At 41.9% G+C, this 16,659-nt stretch overlaps 1 protein-coding gene across 9 annotated transcripts in view; it reads right to left on the bottom strand.

Moving 5' to 3' along the window:
- The window catches only part of FRYL (FRY like transcription coactivator), a 264,479-nt gene extending 248,063 nt beyond the window's left edge, over nucleotides 1–16,416 (bottom strand). For all 9 annotated transcript variants that reach the window (XM_055588519.1, XM_055588516.1, XM_055588515.1 and 6 more), the window contains exon 1: nucleotides 16,188–16,416. The gene's annotated coding sequence lies outside the window, so the exon portion shown is untranslated. The remainder of the gene's footprint in view (nucleotides 1–16,187) is intronic.
- Between the last annotated feature and the right edge of the window lie 243 nt (nucleotides 16,417–16,659).

A 16,659-nucleotide genomic window follows, 5' to 3' on the forward strand; every position in this document is an offset into this window, starting at 1 on the left:
GTCATAGATTCTTTCCCAATTAGTACAATTTTAGGCTCTAGGGTTGAACATGTAAATTATTTTTATGACTATTTCAACCATTCAGATAAATTCCCCCAAAGTGTAATATATTGAACTACATATTATCAACAGTTTAATATGTCTTGACACATATAACACATTATTTTTCAGGAAACCATCAGCCATATGGGAACATATCCTATTTAAAAAAAAAAAAAAAAAAAAGGTTACTGGGGTGATATAACTGACTTCCAGGTATCCCTGTTCATCTAATAATGAACTCTTAAGGATGCTCCTTGGGCCTTCCCTGAACACCTGGGTAAAAATAGTTTTCTTTTCATGTACTGAAAAAAGGCTACAGATACATGATGGGGATTAGGGAAGTGATATGTGATTGACAGCAGAAACCTTGGTGTTAAATGACTGGCAAATATCTTGATTGAACTTATGCCTCTACAGCAGCCATTTTTAATCTCTCCTGGGTCATGCCCTCTGTTTTGAGAATCTGAAGAACCTATGGATTTCTCACTAGAAAAATGCACATGAGCACATATTCAAAACATTTCATATAACTTACTTTATTGCATTTTAAACTTACTGACATTACAGACCATATAAAATCAGTCTTTGGAAAGAGATCTGAAGGTCTCAATTTTTGGTTTTATGCCAAAATTTGTTACACCCAGAAATAAAATTCAAAGTATGTAGTAAAACAAACCAAACTTCATAATTATTTCAACAAACAGATACCAAAATAGTGATGGCTGCTGGAGGTACTGCCTCTGACACCAAAGCGCAGTTCTAGGAGAAAACCCACCTCTTTTGCAGAATTCTCCAGGGAGAGCTGGGTGTAAGAGAGAAAGTTTAGGTCCAGATAGTAAAGAGAATACTGACTGAATTTAATGAATGTTTCCCAAAACAGTAACACTTTATACTTGTACATATTTATAAAGAAGAGAAGGCGGAAGGCGTGGTTTCAAAACTTGAGAAATAAGATAAATGTAAATATTTGGGGAAAAAAAAAATCACACCAGACCTACTATTTTCCTGCTACTTAGTCATCCAAAATGTATTAAGTTCAAAGTGGAGTAAATACAACCCTCAGAGAGATTCTCAAGCCAATTAGATAAAAAGAAAATACTAGAAGATATAATGAGCCACCTTCCCAGATGGCTCAGTGAGTAAAGAATCCGCCTGCAGTGCAGGAGATACAGGTTCAATTCCTGGGTCAGGAAGATCCCCTGGAGAAGGGCATGGCAACCCACTCCAATATTCTTTCCTGGAGAATCCCATGGACAGAGGAGCCTGGCAGGCTACGGTCCATGGGGTCACAAAGAGTCACACAGGACTGAAGCGATTTAGCATGCATGCAGAAGATACATTACATGTGTGATCTTAAATTTGAAATTTAATAATATTCAGTGTGTGAGATTGACAACAGTACCCTCTCCTGGTCCTGTGTCACACTGCTTAGGGCCTTTACTATGCTGGATATGACAGATCTGCCTCACTCGACCTCCCACCTGCCTATGGGCAAGTAGAAAGGGAGTTTCTTAGTTGTCTGGGAGGCAAGCACAGTTGTAGAAATATGAGATTGCTTCACAGCATCATTCCAGCATCCATCCCCCAGCTTCTTGGGTAATGAGAAGCAGGACAGCAGGAGTACCACCAGCAGAGGTATTGGGTCTTACCTCCTAACCCTGGGTTGCAGCTCGGGGTCTGTCCAGCAGTTTCCAGAGTGTCCGGAGGCAAATATTAATACAGCTGTGGAAGAGGTGGCTCCAGGTATGGATTCCAGCACAGCCCCCGGCATGGCCTCTGAGCCGCCCTGGTGAGTTACCTCTGGACTAATCCCCTAAAACCTGCTGTTAGGTACTTTAACAATTCTGCAAGCACCTAATACATTGTATGAAATCTCTTCAGCTTAAAATATCCAGAAAGGCTGCTGTTTGTGACGTTGAGACACACATTTGTTGTTCAGTTGCTCAGTCATGTCTGACTCTTTGCAACCCCACGGACTGCAGCATGCCAGGCTTCCCTGTCCTTCACCATCTCCAAGAGGTTGCTCAAACTCATGTCCATCAAGTCAGTGATACCATACAACCATCTCGTCTTCTGTCATCCCCTTCTCCTCCAGCCTTCTATCTTTCCTAGCATCAGGGTCTTTTCCATTAAGTCAGTTCTTCGCATCAGGTGGTCAAAGTATTGGAGCTTCAGCTTCAGCATTAGTCCTTCCAATGAATAATCAGGGTTGATTTCTTTCAAGTTTGACTGGTTTGATCTCCTTGCAGTCCAAGGGACTCTCAAGAGTCTTCTCCAACACTACAGTTGGAAAGCATCACTTCTTCAGTGCTCAGCCTTCTTTATGGTCCAACTCTCACATCCATATATGACAAATGGTAAAACCACAGCTTTGACTATATGGACCTTTGTCAGCAAAGTAACGTCTCTGCTATTTAATATGCTGTCTACATTTATCATGGGAGAAGGCAATGGCACCCCACTCCAGTATTCTTGCCGGAAAATCCCATGGACGGAGGAGCCTGGTAGGCTGCAGTCCATGGGGTCGCTAAGAGTCGGACATGACTAAGCGACTTCACTTTTACTTTTCACTTTCCTGCACTGGAGAAGGAAATGGCAACCCACTCCAGTGTTCTTGCCTGGAGAATCCCAGGGATGGAGGAGCCTGGTGAGCTGCCGTCTGTGGGGTCACACAGAGTCAGACACGACTGAAGTGACTTAGCAGCAGCAGATTTATCATAGCTTTTCTTCCAAGAAGTAAGCATCTTTTAATTTCATGGCTGCAGTCACCATCCACAGTTAATTTTGGAACCCAAGAAAATAGTCTGTCACTGTTTCCGTTGTTTCCCCATCTATTTGCCATGAAGTGATGAGACCAGATGCCATGATCTTCATTTTTTGAATGCTGAGTTTTAAGTCAGCTTTTTCACTCTCCTCTTTCACCTTCATCAAGAGGCTCTTTAGTTCTTCTTCACTTTCTGCCATAAGAGTGGTGTCAGCTGTATATCTGAGGTTATTGATATTTCTCCCAGCAATCTTGATTCCAGCTTGTGCTTCATCCAGCCCAGCATGTCACATGATGTACTCTGCATAGAAGTTAAATAAGCAGGGTGACAATTACAGCCTTGGAGTACTCCTCTCCCAATCTGGAACCAGTTCATCGTTCCATGTCCAGTTCTAACTGTTGCTTCTTGACCTGCATACAGGTTTCTCAGGACACTGGTAAGGTGGCCTGGTATTCCCATCTCTTTAAGAATTTCCCATAGTTTGCTGTGATCGACACAGTCAAAGTCTTTAGCACAGTCAATGAAACAGAAGTAGATGTTTTTCTAGAATCCCTGCAGTAGACAGACATCCCCTGGGGAGAGGCAGCAGTTTCACACCCTGGAGGGGTTGTCTAGGATGGCCTCACCTGTTTACTCTCATCAGATCACAGTGAGCTGCAGAGTGCATGGGCCCAAGCAAGAATACCTGCAGATCTCAGTAGAATTATGCTATCATTCACAGATGAATTTTTAAATTTTTTGTAAAGAAAGACAGATTAAACATAGTATTAATATAGCAAAATACAAATAAGCAATAAGAAAATAGGAGAGCTGACAACTGTCTGTTACCAATATCAGTATTTTATGAAAAAAAAAGAAACTATAAGGTAAAAATGTGATTATCTTGTAAAATGTAGACTATAAAACTTTTAGAAGAAAACACAGAGGGAAAAAGTCTTTGAGACTTAGGACTAAGTGAAGAGTTCACATACGACACCAAAAGTACAATCATAGAAGAGAAAACAATGATTAAATGCACTACATGAAAATTTAAAACTTTCTTGCCTCTTTAAAAAAAAAATCCTTGTTAAGAGGATGATGAGACAATCTGTGGATGGGAAGAAAATCTGTGCCAATCACATATCTAGCAAAAGACTTACATTTTGAATATATAAAGAACTCTAAAAACTCAACAGTGAAAAACAAACCACCTAATTTGCTCATTCGGGAAACAATTTACCCACGAGGGAAAGGCAAACCAAAACTACGAGGTATCACTACACAACTATTAGAATGAGCAAACATTTAAAAACAGTGAAAATAACCAAATTCTGGCAAACATATAGAGAAACTGGATCTTTTGTACACTGCTATTGGGAGTATACAGCCACTCTGGAAAACAGTCTGGCTCTTTCTTGTAAAAATAAATACACACTTACAATGCAACCAAGCAATTATACTCTTGGGCACGTACACCAGAGAAATGAAAACTTAGGTTCACACAGAAAACCTGTATACAAATGTGCACAGTAGCTCTATTCGTCACAGCCAGAAGCTAGGAGTAACTCATGCTCTTCAACAGGTGAAGAGTTAAACTGTGTAATTGTGACACACCCACACACTGGCCCTGCTCAGTCCTAAAAAGAAATGAAATACGGATACACAGGACAGCTTGGATGGTTCTCTAGGGCACTGGGCTGGGTGAAAAAAAAGTTCATCTCAAAAAGTTACATATAGTACAATTCCATTTTAACACTCTCAAAATGACACAATTACAGGGATGGAGAACAAATTACCCGCTGCCAATAAATAGGGATGCAGAGGGTTGGGAAAGAGGAGACCTTGAGTTACATGATGGAGTTTCTGGGCAGTGATGGAACAGTACTGTACCTTGATTGAGGTAGTGGTTAAATCTAGACATGAAATGTTATCAAAGTACACAGAACTATACACACATACTCATGAGTGAGTGCACTGAAAACCATGAAATCTGAATGCGACTACTCAACAGTATTGTACTACTGTCAGTTTTCTGGTTTAATGTTGTTATAAATATGTTGTGTTATATAAGATATTACAACCGAGGGGCACTGAATGAAGGTTACACAGGAGTCCTTGTATTATTTTTGCAACTTGATGTGAATTTATAATTACTTCAAAATAAATTTTTTTAAGTGATGACATTCAAGCATCCTTATTTTGAAAATTACTAATATTTTAGATAGAATCAAAAATATGGAAATAATATATTTTAAATTGCTCTAAAATTTTTTCATTTTTATCTCACTGTTTTTGGTAATGTCTTACTATGTACATAATATTACAGTATATAGTTTACAACAGACATACACATACTGGGAATGCAGACACAAATTTTTACACTGCTGGAGTAACACATAAAAGTTTCACAGACTTCTGTTACAGAAGTTATAATAATCTAAGACTGTCTATTACATTTTTTTTTACTTGGGCAAGCATATGTTAGAACAGGAAAAACATGGGTTTGAGAATCAAAAAGAACTCAATTTGTAACCATATAAACAAGTCACAATCTCATCTTCTTCTGTGAAATATAGAAGTTGTATTAGATCATTCCCAAGGACAGTCCAGCTCTAAAAACACTATGACTCCGTGAGTTCTACAACAGGAAAAAGTGAAACAACCATAAAGAAATGTATGACTAAAACTCTAACCAGTATTTCTTGAAACTATTACTATGGATTCAATATCGCCAGGAATATTAAATAAATACATAGTCTAAGTCATCATGGACACAAACACAGAAAAGTGCATCTACAAAGATAATTTTAGCTCAAAGAAAGCAGATTACCAAAAAATCCTGTTGAAATATAGATATATAACAGGTACATGTGACTATTTTACATGCAATCTCAGAGTTCTTTAAAGCCTCTAATTCCTGCCCATGGAATTATATTAGGTTCTGAATTGCAGCAAATAATACACCAATGCATACAGGTGTCCTAGTGCACAAGTTTGCAGGTTGGTGTCTCACAAGAAGTAGACTATCAAGACATCCAGAAAAGAATTACTTTCCATCCACTTAATTATTCTCCGTCTACTTGAATTAGACTTAATAAGATGGAATTTTAAGACATTCATCATTCAGGGGAAGTTAAACATCTACAAGGTGATTATACCACCCTGTTACACCACCTTCTGCTATGCAGAAATACCACCTACCTGAAACAGAGGCCAAAACCAGGAAAGAAGCCAACAGTCTTCTAAGCAGTAAAAACACAACAAGGTCCTACCACTAAAGCTCCATGCACAGGACGTTCTTTGGTTTCTCACCGAGAACCTTCTAGCATTTTTATCCACCATTCAACAAGTAGCTATGGTTTATATTTTCCTATTGCATGGAAAATACCAAATTTCAGTTAACTACTGCAGGTGGGTGTAATGAGAGCAAACAAAAAGATACAGTTAACAGTAAAATAATAAGCAAATCTACCCCTCAAACCAGACATGATTTAGGAAGGAATGGCTCCACCAATGAACAAAATATGGTGGTCTGTATATTGCTGACTGAGGAGATTAATGACTGGAGATTCTACAAATACATCATTAAGAGTTCAATGACACCCAAGACACATGAATGGAACCACCAAAGTAGTATTTTTTTTTAAGCAGTATTATAGACGGCATTATCCATCTTAACTTTTTCCAATGGAGAAGAAAATTGAAAATCACATTTAAATTATCTTTCCAGCATTCTTTAGTACTGAACTAAATTACATCACATCTAATGTTACCATGTGGAGAAGGCAATGGCACCCCACTCCAGTACTCTTGTCTGGAAAATTCCATGGATGGAGGAGCCCGGTAGGCTGCAGTCCATGGGGTCATGAAGAGTCGGACACGACTGAGAGACTTCACTTTCACTTTTCACTTTCCTGCACTGGAGAAGGAAATGGCAACCCACTCCAGTGTTCTTGCCTGGAGAATCTCAGGGATGGGGGAGCCTGGTGGGCTGGCGTCTATGGGGTCGCACAGAATCGGACTCGACTAAAGTGACTTAGCAGCAATGTTACCATGAAATAGAGACACACTGAAACAACAAGGACAAAACACAACAAGGAATCCTGAGAAGTTGAAACATTATGTTGAAATCCATGCAGGCAACAAGGCATACCTGTGAATGTTTTACCACCTAAAAAACAAAGCTGCATTGCAGTAAATGAACACACTAGTATCCTGTCTTCGATTCCCAGATGTTCTTTAAAAAAAAAAACCACCACCACCACTTCAACCACTCTGAAGTATGGTTGTTCTAAAATACAACGTATCTCACAACTGCTGTCATCCAACAGCAAGATTTACTTAGTAAAAACTTTATGTTGACATTTCCTAGAAAGATCAAGAACACAGTGGCATCCAAGTGTCTTGCTGCTGCTGCTGCTGCTGCTGCTGCTGCTAAGTCGCTTCATTAGTGTCCGACTCTGTGCGACCCCACAGACGGCAGCCCACCAGGCTCCCCCGTCCCTGGGATTCTCCAGGCAAGAACACTGGAGTGGGTTGCCATTTCCACCTCCAATCTGTGAAAGTGAAGTCGCTCAGTCGTGTCTGACTCTTCGAGACCCCATGGACTGCAGCCTACCAGGCTTACGTTTGATCAAAAATGGTCATTCAAAATACTCTTAAAAAAAAAAATGACCAGAAGTCTGTAAAAGTACAATCAAAGGAGAATGACAGAAAATTTTCAAAAATAAATTACATCCTTTTACTTTAAAAGATAGTACATATAAAGTACTTATCACATTACTTATTAAGTACTCAATAAATGCGGCTACTATTATTATTAACAAGCTGGAAAACAAGGACTGGGAGCTGATGAAAACATCTGTGATCATAGTGATCAGGCAACCAATAAACACTTACTAAGTGCCTACAAGATCTCTAGCAGGGCAATACAAGTTCATCACAAGCAACTTACACAGCAAGTTTATTTATCTCTGATCAAATAAATGACAAGTTGCACAATACCTTCTAAGCCAGTAAGGTAAACATCATACTACATTCTGCAATGACTAGAACTTAACCAAGTACTTTCAACTTCTTTCAAAGCACTGTCCTTTATTTAAGTCCAGTATGCAGAACTCAAGAAATGAATTATTCACTTGTCGAGAGTCACCAAATGATTAAATGAATGTTTTTAAAAAGCATCACCAAAATGAGTGTTTTTTTTTTTCCTTTCAAAATGAATCTTGTGATTTTTATAGGGGGAGACAAATGCTCTCCAGGTTTAGGTAGAATAAGGATTTAGATAAATTTCCTCTTAAGGAAAATCTTTCTAAACTTGGAGCATCATGAGAGCACCCTCTCTACTCCTAGGATTTATGAACGCTACAGGGAAAGATTTATATAAGAATACACATCAATTAAAATGTTATCTTTCATTTATATTAAATATCAGAACAGCCAATGTATAGAGATGGAATGGAGATTAGCCATTGCCTAGGGATGAGGAGGAGAAGGCAATGGCACCCCACTCCAGTACTCTTGCCTGGGAAATCCCATGGACAGAGGAGCCTGGTAGGCTGCAGTCCATGGGGTCACGAAGAGTCGGACATGACTGAGCGACTTCACTTTCACTTTTCTCTTTCTTGCATTGGAGAAGGAAATGGCAACCCACTCCAGTGTTCTTGCCTGGAGAATCCCAGGGACGGGGGAGCCTGGTAGGCTGCCGTCTATGGGGTCGCACAGAGTCAGACACGACTGACGCGACTTAGCAGCAGCAGCAGGGCTGAGGAAGGAGGTCAGGAAGGTGATGGGGTGATGAAAGAGTTCTAAAACTGGTTGTGATAGAAGTGCATAACTCCAGAACACACTAAAACCACTAACTTGTACAATCTAAATAGGTGAATTGTACAGTATGTAAATTATATCTCAAGCTGTTATTTTAAATTTTTAACTCTTTTCAAAACTCAACAAATCATACTTGCTGCATTACAAAGTCCATGGGATGTATCTTCCATCTACCTCTCTCTTACCTAGCTGACTCCAATCACTGACAGTCCTACAAGGCCACTTCCTTAACCAATTCTTTCTCCACAAATCTCCACAAAGATCAAGCAATAGAACAGGTTTACAAGGGAAGAAGGCAGTCCATTTTGTAAAAGCAAGAAATACTTCACACTGTATTTTAATACAAGTGATTTTTCAAAACAATCATTTTCATGCCATACAAAACAAAAATACTGATAAAGATACCTATTTATTGTAGCATTATGAGTTTTAACTAAGATCATCACATCTGGTCCCATTACCTCATGACAAATAGATGGGAAAACAGTGGAAACAGTGTCAGACTTTATTTTGGGGGGGCTCCAAAATCACTGCAGATGATGACTGCAGCCATGAAATTAAAAGACGCTTACTCCTTAGAAGGAAAGTTATGACCAACCTAGACAGCACATTAAAAAGCAGAGACATTATTTTGCCAACAAAAGTCCATCTAGTCAAAGCTATAGTTTTTCCAGTGGTCATGTATGGATGTGAGAATTGGACTATAGAGAAAGCTGAGCGCCAGAGAATTGATGCTTTTGAATTGTGGTGCTGGAGAAGACTCTTGAGAGTCTCTTGGACTTCAAGGAGATCCAACCAGTCCATTCTAAAGGAAATCAGTCCTGAATATTCATTGGAAGGACCAATGCTGAAGCTGAAACTCCAATGCTTTGGCCACCTGATGCGAAGAACTGACTCATTTGAAAAGATCCTGATGCTGTGAAAGATTGAGGGCAGGAGGAGAAGGGGACGAGAGGATGAGATGTCTGGATGGCATAACGGACTCAATGGACCTGAGTTTGAGTAAACTCCGGGAGCTGGCGATGGACAGGGAGGCCTGGCGTGCTGCAGTCAGTCCATGGGGTCGCAAAGAGTGGGACACGACTGAGTGACTGAACTGAACTAACTGATGAGTTTTAAAGGATGTGTTACTACTCTATCACCAAACTAGGAATCACCTACTAGGATAGAGATGTAGTGTCATTTTGAGGTCTATGAAATGTATGATCCCTGGAGGGTATAAGAAAAGATACATCAACATTTGCATAATTTCACAAATATTCTGCCTCATGGCAATAACAGTGTTTGAAATTAAAAAAAAAAATTTTAGAACTCATATATTTACTTTAACAGGCTCCATGAATCCCAACCCACCTCCTACGGAATACCAGGTCTGTCTGCTAGGATACTTTTAAAGAAACTATACAAAATAATAAACAAGGGTGAATCACACACCTAAGAGTGCACTTTGTGCACGCTATTTTTCATCCACATGTACCACTCTGTCTATTTAAGGATCCTACTCAGAGGAACTCGTGGTGAAGACAAATTTCATCATCCTATCCTCAGTGCCTACGTGGTGCACAAATTAGGTGCAGTTCTCAATAAAAACTTGCTGAATAAAAAGAGATTTCTTGCCTGATTAGCCCTACTGGCTGCTTGCAGCTGGGCTTTCTATTTAGGAACTTTTGGAAAACCTTTTTCCTTTCTGGGCTGGCTTAAAGAAGCACCCAGAGCAACAGAATCTTACCACCTTCTTCATCAGCCTAAGATGTAGCTCCCTTTTTACAATGAGCAACATTAAGGGTAGAGTAAGACCTCTGCATGTGAACTGATCAGGAACAAATACCTTCCTGCAGTCCTCCTGGGGCTACTACGAGATGTGCCAGTTGGCAGCCTCAGAGCAATTTTTAAGGCTCTCTAGAGATGAGAAGAATCAAGAAATGAGAAGAGATTACGCTTACGGTATGTACTCCAAAAACATTTAGGGTAAAGACACTTAAAATGTTCAGGGAGACAGATTTTAACCATTTTTGAAATGATTGTGATTCTTACAGTCTATAATCATAGACTTTGTTTTGAACACAAAAAAAGAAAACCTGTTCTTAAGAACAGGTAAAAATAAACATAACTACCGAGCCTGAAGAAATTAATAATAATCATTTCATTATATAAAATAAAAAATAAATAAGTGTATAAAATTGATTACCCTTCTCCATTCCAGTAAATGTAACTTACTAATTAAAACTTTCAAGTAAGATAGCTTAAGGCATTCCTATCTGAAAGTAATAAAAAAAAGAAAGGGAAAAAACTGGAATTAAAAGTCAAACCATGATCAGTAGCTATAATGTGATAAAGGCAATTTTATGGGGGATATTTAGTTTCTAAATTACACATTTTTTTCATAACAATATTTTACAATGAACATGTGAAACTGGTGATAAGGAAAAACCTGGTTTTTCCTTTAAACACACATATACACTTTCCCCAAATAAAACAATATGAACTTTTTTTTTATGGTTTTACAGAAGCTTTGGGGCTAATAAAAACTGCTCAAGCACTTTAGAAAATAGTAAAAGGGGCTTATTTAACTTATATGCAGAGTATATCATGAGAAACGCTGGGCTGGAGGAAGCACAAGCTGGAATCAAGACTGCTGGGAGAAAAATCAATAACCTCAGATATGCAGATGACATCACCCTTATGGCAGAAAGTGAAGAGGAACTAAAGAGCCTCTTGATGAAAGTGAAAGAGGAGAGTGAAAAAGTTGGCTTAAAGCTCAACATTCAGAAAATGAAGATCATGGTATCTGGTCCCAGCACTTCATGGGAAATAGATGGGGAAACAGTGGAAACAGTGTCAGACTATTTTTCTGGGCTCCAAAATCACTGCGGATGGTGACTGCAGCCATGAAATTAAAAGATGCTTACTCCTTGGAAGGAAAATTATGACCACCCTGCTACTGCTAAGTCACGTCAGTCATGTCCGACTCTGTGTGACCCCAGAGACGGTACCCAACAGGCTCCTCTGTTCCTGGGATTCTCCAGGCAAGAATACTAGAGTGGGTTGCCATTTCCTTCTCCAATGCATGAAAGTGAAGTCGCTCAGTCATGTCCGACTCTTAGCAACCCCATGGACTGCAGCCTACCATGCTCCTCCATCCATGAGATTCTCCAGGCAAGAGTACTGGAGTGGGTTGCCATTGCCTTCTCCGATGACCAACCTAGACAGCATATTAAAAAGCAGAAACATTACTTTGCCAACAGAGGTCTGTCTGGTCAAGGCTATGGTTTTTCCAGGGGTCATGTATGGATGTGAGAGTTGGACTGTGAAGAAAGCTGAGCACCGAAGAATTGATGCTTTTGAACTATGGTGTTGGAGAAGACTCTTGAGAATCCCTTGGACTGCAAGAAGATCCAACTAGTCCATTCTAAAGGAGATCAGTCCTGGGTGTTCATTGGAAGGACTGATGCTAAAGCTGAAACTCTGGTACTTTGGCCACCTCATGCGAAGTGTTGACTCATTGGAAAAGACCCTGATGCTGGAAGGGATTGGGGGAAGGAGGAGAAGGGGACGACAGAGGATGAGATGGCTGGATAGCATCGCGGATTTGATGGACATGAGTTTGAGTAAACTCCTGGAGTTGGTGATGGACATGGAGGCCTGGCGTGCTGCGATTCATGGGGGTCACAAAGAGTCGGACACGACTGAGCGACTGAACTGAACTGAAAAGGGGCTAGGATGGGAGTGGAGAGGGCAAGTTCCAACTTCTGTTAATACTTTTTAACCAAAGTTCAAAATCTAATGAAGAAATATACATATAAGTCAAAGCATGGCCTGAGCTGAAAAGGACTTTACAGAATCAAGAGAAAAGAGCCATCACTTGGGATTAGAACAGGAGAGCTTGCAGATAAGGTAACATGAGCTGGGTTAGAGGGATGATCCCACTGATGAGGTAACAGTAACTGAAATTCAGAGTATATGCTCTGCCCCACAACCAATATTTTACATACGGAAAATAGTCAAGTAGTGAACATACACCCCAAACATACTTTATTTTTTATTTTTTAAAAATATAAGATTTGCTACATAAAACAATGAAAACTTTCCCACATCACCTAAGTTTCTAACAATTCCACTATTCCTTTACCATTTTGGCATGAATCCTGTGTCACTGTTACTATGCACCTGTTACTGCAATGAGATACACATTATCTTTTCCCTACGGATGATAATTTTGCATCTTCCCCATTAATCTCCGTAACTTTCAAAGTAATGATTGTCATCCATTTCTACTTTATGTTTCCACAATACTCCTCAAATAAATGGGTACTCAACAGACGTTGACAGATGAAACCTTGTTCTAGTAATTGGGACAACAAACAATCACCATCATGAAAGATGTCTGTGGATCAAACACTATTAACAATTAAGTCATATTTTTGTACACAGAACAAAAAGCAACTAGATTAATATACCTTCCCCTAGACACTAAACCAACTGCTGGTGTTTGGTGTAACTTGTTCAGAAAGGTGTTTTAAAAAATAAATAAGCCTCTCAAACAGCCTTTAGAGAACATTATCTTTTTCTCTCACAAAGTCCTAAGTCAACAAATCCATTTACTGGGCACTAGAAATGTATTAGGTGACAGAGTGTATCTGCACAGAAATAGAGGACAGTCCTAGTTCCCAGGGATCTCAAGGGACACTTCACAATTCAAGAAATGCCTTGGCAATGTGTATATTTAAGACAATGTGTTTAAAACAATGTTAAAAGCACACAGGAAAAATATGTTCTCCAGGAAACACAGCCTAGATATTTCAAAGATAATTCTGAGTGTTTTCTTTATATGTAATCTTTTAGAAGTTCCGGAATTCTCTCCTTTATTGTTTAAATAAGCTGGTAAGTGAACAAAAACAGAATTTTGGAATCTTGCTTTAATCTTCTACTATTATGAGATGGAAAGGAAGATTATGCTAGCCAGCTTGCCTGACATACTTATCAAAGGAAAGGAGAAAAAAGGGGACCATTATGTGTACAATCCCAGATACTATCAAGATTATTAGGAAAGATCACGTGTTTGTATGTCTACACTTGCAAAATTCTATAGGAAGAGTAAAGCATCTCTCAAACATTATTCTCTGAAATTGACTTTTAGTTTCCCAGGTATAGTTTCTCTGTTGTTATTGCTGAGCCTGTGAATTTATGTTATAATGCTTCACATCACTCATAAAGTTACTAAACAGTTAATGAATACTTTGGAAAGTTGTTATATTGCTTAAATACACGCACACGCGCACACACACACACACACACACACACACACACACACCAACCACTGGGCCAGAAGTTCCAATAAATTCACTTTTCTAAAAAAGTAGTTTTACATAATAACAGAATGGAAGAAACGGAGAAGGCAATGGCACCCCACTCCAGTACTCTTGCCTGGAAAATCCCATGGACAGAGGAGCCTGGTAGGCTGCAGTCCATGGGGTGGCTTAGAGTTGGACATGACTGAGCGACTTCCCTTTCACTTTTCACTTTCTTGCATTGGAGAAGGAAATGGCAACCCACTCCAGTGTTCTTGCCTGGAGAATCCCAGGGACGGGGGAGCCTGGTAGGCTGCCGTCTATGGGGTCGCACAGAGTCGGACACAACTGAAGCGATTTAGCAGCAGCAGCAGCCAAAAACAGACTACATAATAACACACCCACCGCAACTTTGTTTATAGGCTTGTAACTTGCACATGCAAGTACTCTACAAAGTATTGCACAAGAAGAAACTGTCAAAAATGAATGCTCATGAAAATATTCCTTTTCTAAATAAGGTTTCTAACAAGGATGTACTGTTTCTAAATGTAACTTCTTTAGCATGTTTTGACAGGTATGTGTATTAGTCGCTCAGTCATGTCCGATTCTTGGCGACCCCATGGACTGGAGCCCATCAGGCTCCTCTATCTGTGGAATTCTCCAGGCAAGAATACTGGAGTGGGTTGCCATTCCTTTCTCCAGGGATTGACAGGTATAGAATAGCACTAATGCTTAAGATGGAGGGGAAAAAATTTCTTGTTTATCAATAGTACAAGCTGCTGTTACTAACTATAATGTCTATGGGTTCGGTAGCAGAAACTAACTTTACGGAAGGTATCTGCTGGACAGAATAGTTAAACTAACTTCATTTCTATCGAAATTCTATTTTTTCCGCCTAATCCTATAGACCCTAGCAATCTGAAGTTTTTTGTTTTGCAACGTTTCTTTTTCCTTCCAAAAGAATCTCCGCCAGTCAGTCGAGGCAACACTTTCCACAGTTCAAAGGTGAAGGCAAATTCTCACTACAAAGAGCTCTTGCTCCTCATCAGCACCCCTCCTTTTTTTTTTTTTCCAAATTATCTTGACCTAAAAGGGAACGACAGAAGATGAGATGGCTGGATGGCATCACCGACTCGATGGACGTGAGTCTGAGTGAACTCCGGGAGTTGGTGATGGACAGGGAGGCCTGGCGTGCTGCAGTTCATGGGGTCGCAGAGTCGGACACGACTGAGCGACTGAACTGAACTGAACTGAACTGAAGAGAGGTTAATGCTCCCTTACAGTGCAAATCCACAAAAGAAACGATTTTAGGTGCCAGGAATGAAACTAGGATGGGAGGAAAAGTCCAACAGCGATCAAGAACCATTTCGTACTAGAAGTGAGCCTTTCCAAAACGCAGGAAACGATGTTTTGCCCAAAGAACCTGCCGCCCGGAAGCCATAACTTCCATCAATAGGCAAAGAAAAGTTACAAAGAAGAGCTCAGCACCCAGGCAGCCTGCGCGGGTGCGGAGACGGGAGAGCTGCAAAGACGCTCCCTGGCCCCGACGGGCGGCCGCTGCGGGGTCGGTGGGGGCAGACTCCGGCTCAGGCAGGCACGGAGTCTAGGGGTGCGCCGCCGGCCCGGAGCAGCGCGGGCACGGCGCCCGCATCCGCACCCCTCCCCACGACCGCGAGCAGTGGGCGGAGAGACCAGAGCAGAGGAAAAGCAGGACAATGCTGGGCCCGGCTGGCGACTCTGCACTCTCCGTGGTCCCCAGCGCCCTTTCTCGCCCGGGGTCGCCAAGCTGCCGCGCTAAGTTTGCTTCCCAGCCCTGCCTTCAGGGCCAGGGCTGCAGAGCGGTGGCCTCCGACCTCCCTCCACCGCGCCGCCTTCCTCCCCGCGGGGCGGCTCCCGCGAGTCCGCGAGGACGCGGCGCGCGCGAGCAGAATTGGGCGCGCGAGGGGAAGGGGGCGCGCAAGGAAGCAGCGCGCGCACCGGGAGCCGGGCGCGCGGGGGAGCTAAGCGCTCGGCGCTCCCCGAGGACCAGCTGCCGCTCCGCCGAGTTTTCGGTTGAGACGGGGGCTGCGGTGCGGCTTAGTGTCCGTTACGGGTCTTGGCCCGGGCGGCGCAGATTGCCAGCCATCCTGGCCCGCCTCCCCTCTCGGCCCCCATCAGAAAGCGGGCGAGGGCCGGCGATCTCGTCTGCCGCCGGGGCTGCGGCCGCCAGCCGGCGGGCATCCCGGCGCCCGCCTCTGGAGCTGGAAGAGAAAGTGAAATGAAGCGCCTTTACCCAGGCAACACCTACCCGTCCCCAGTCCAAGTGCAGCTGCCTCGCTCCTCAGGCGCCGCCGGTCCCCGCCCTCGGGCCCCAGACTTCGTTCTCTTGACAATGGCGCGTCCCCTTTAAGGAATAATCCGATCGGAACCGATCTGTGGTTAAACCTCCCTCCGACTCCAGATTTTAACCGGATTTCTCTCTCTCTCCCCAAGAGCCCGACGGGCGCCCGGCGGTGCTGCGAGCTCTTCCCACCTCTTCCCCGCCCCGCCTACCCCCTGGTCTTCCTGATTGGCGAGAAACACTACAACAGGAACAGTAGTTCTCACACGCCACTGGCCAGTGTAGCCGCCGCTCAGAGTTACCCCCGCCTTCACCCCGCCCCTTTTCCTGGGTTGGTCCTACCTCTAATCATTCTCTGTCTTCTACTCTGTCGTTGCTTTGGAGAACTGGCAGTCAAGGCTTACCCTCCCGCCTCCGGAAAGCGAACTTTATTTTTATT

The sequence above is a fragment of the Bubalus kerabau genome, chromosome 7, assembly GCF_029407905.1.
Source record: "Bubalus kerabau isolate K-KA32 ecotype Philippines breed swamp buffalo chromosome 7, PCC_UOA_SB_1v2, whole genome shotgun sequence".
In the NCBI taxonomy this organism is placed as follows: Eukaryota; Metazoa; Chordata; class Mammalia; order Artiodactyla; family Bovidae; genus Bubalus; species Bubalus kerabau.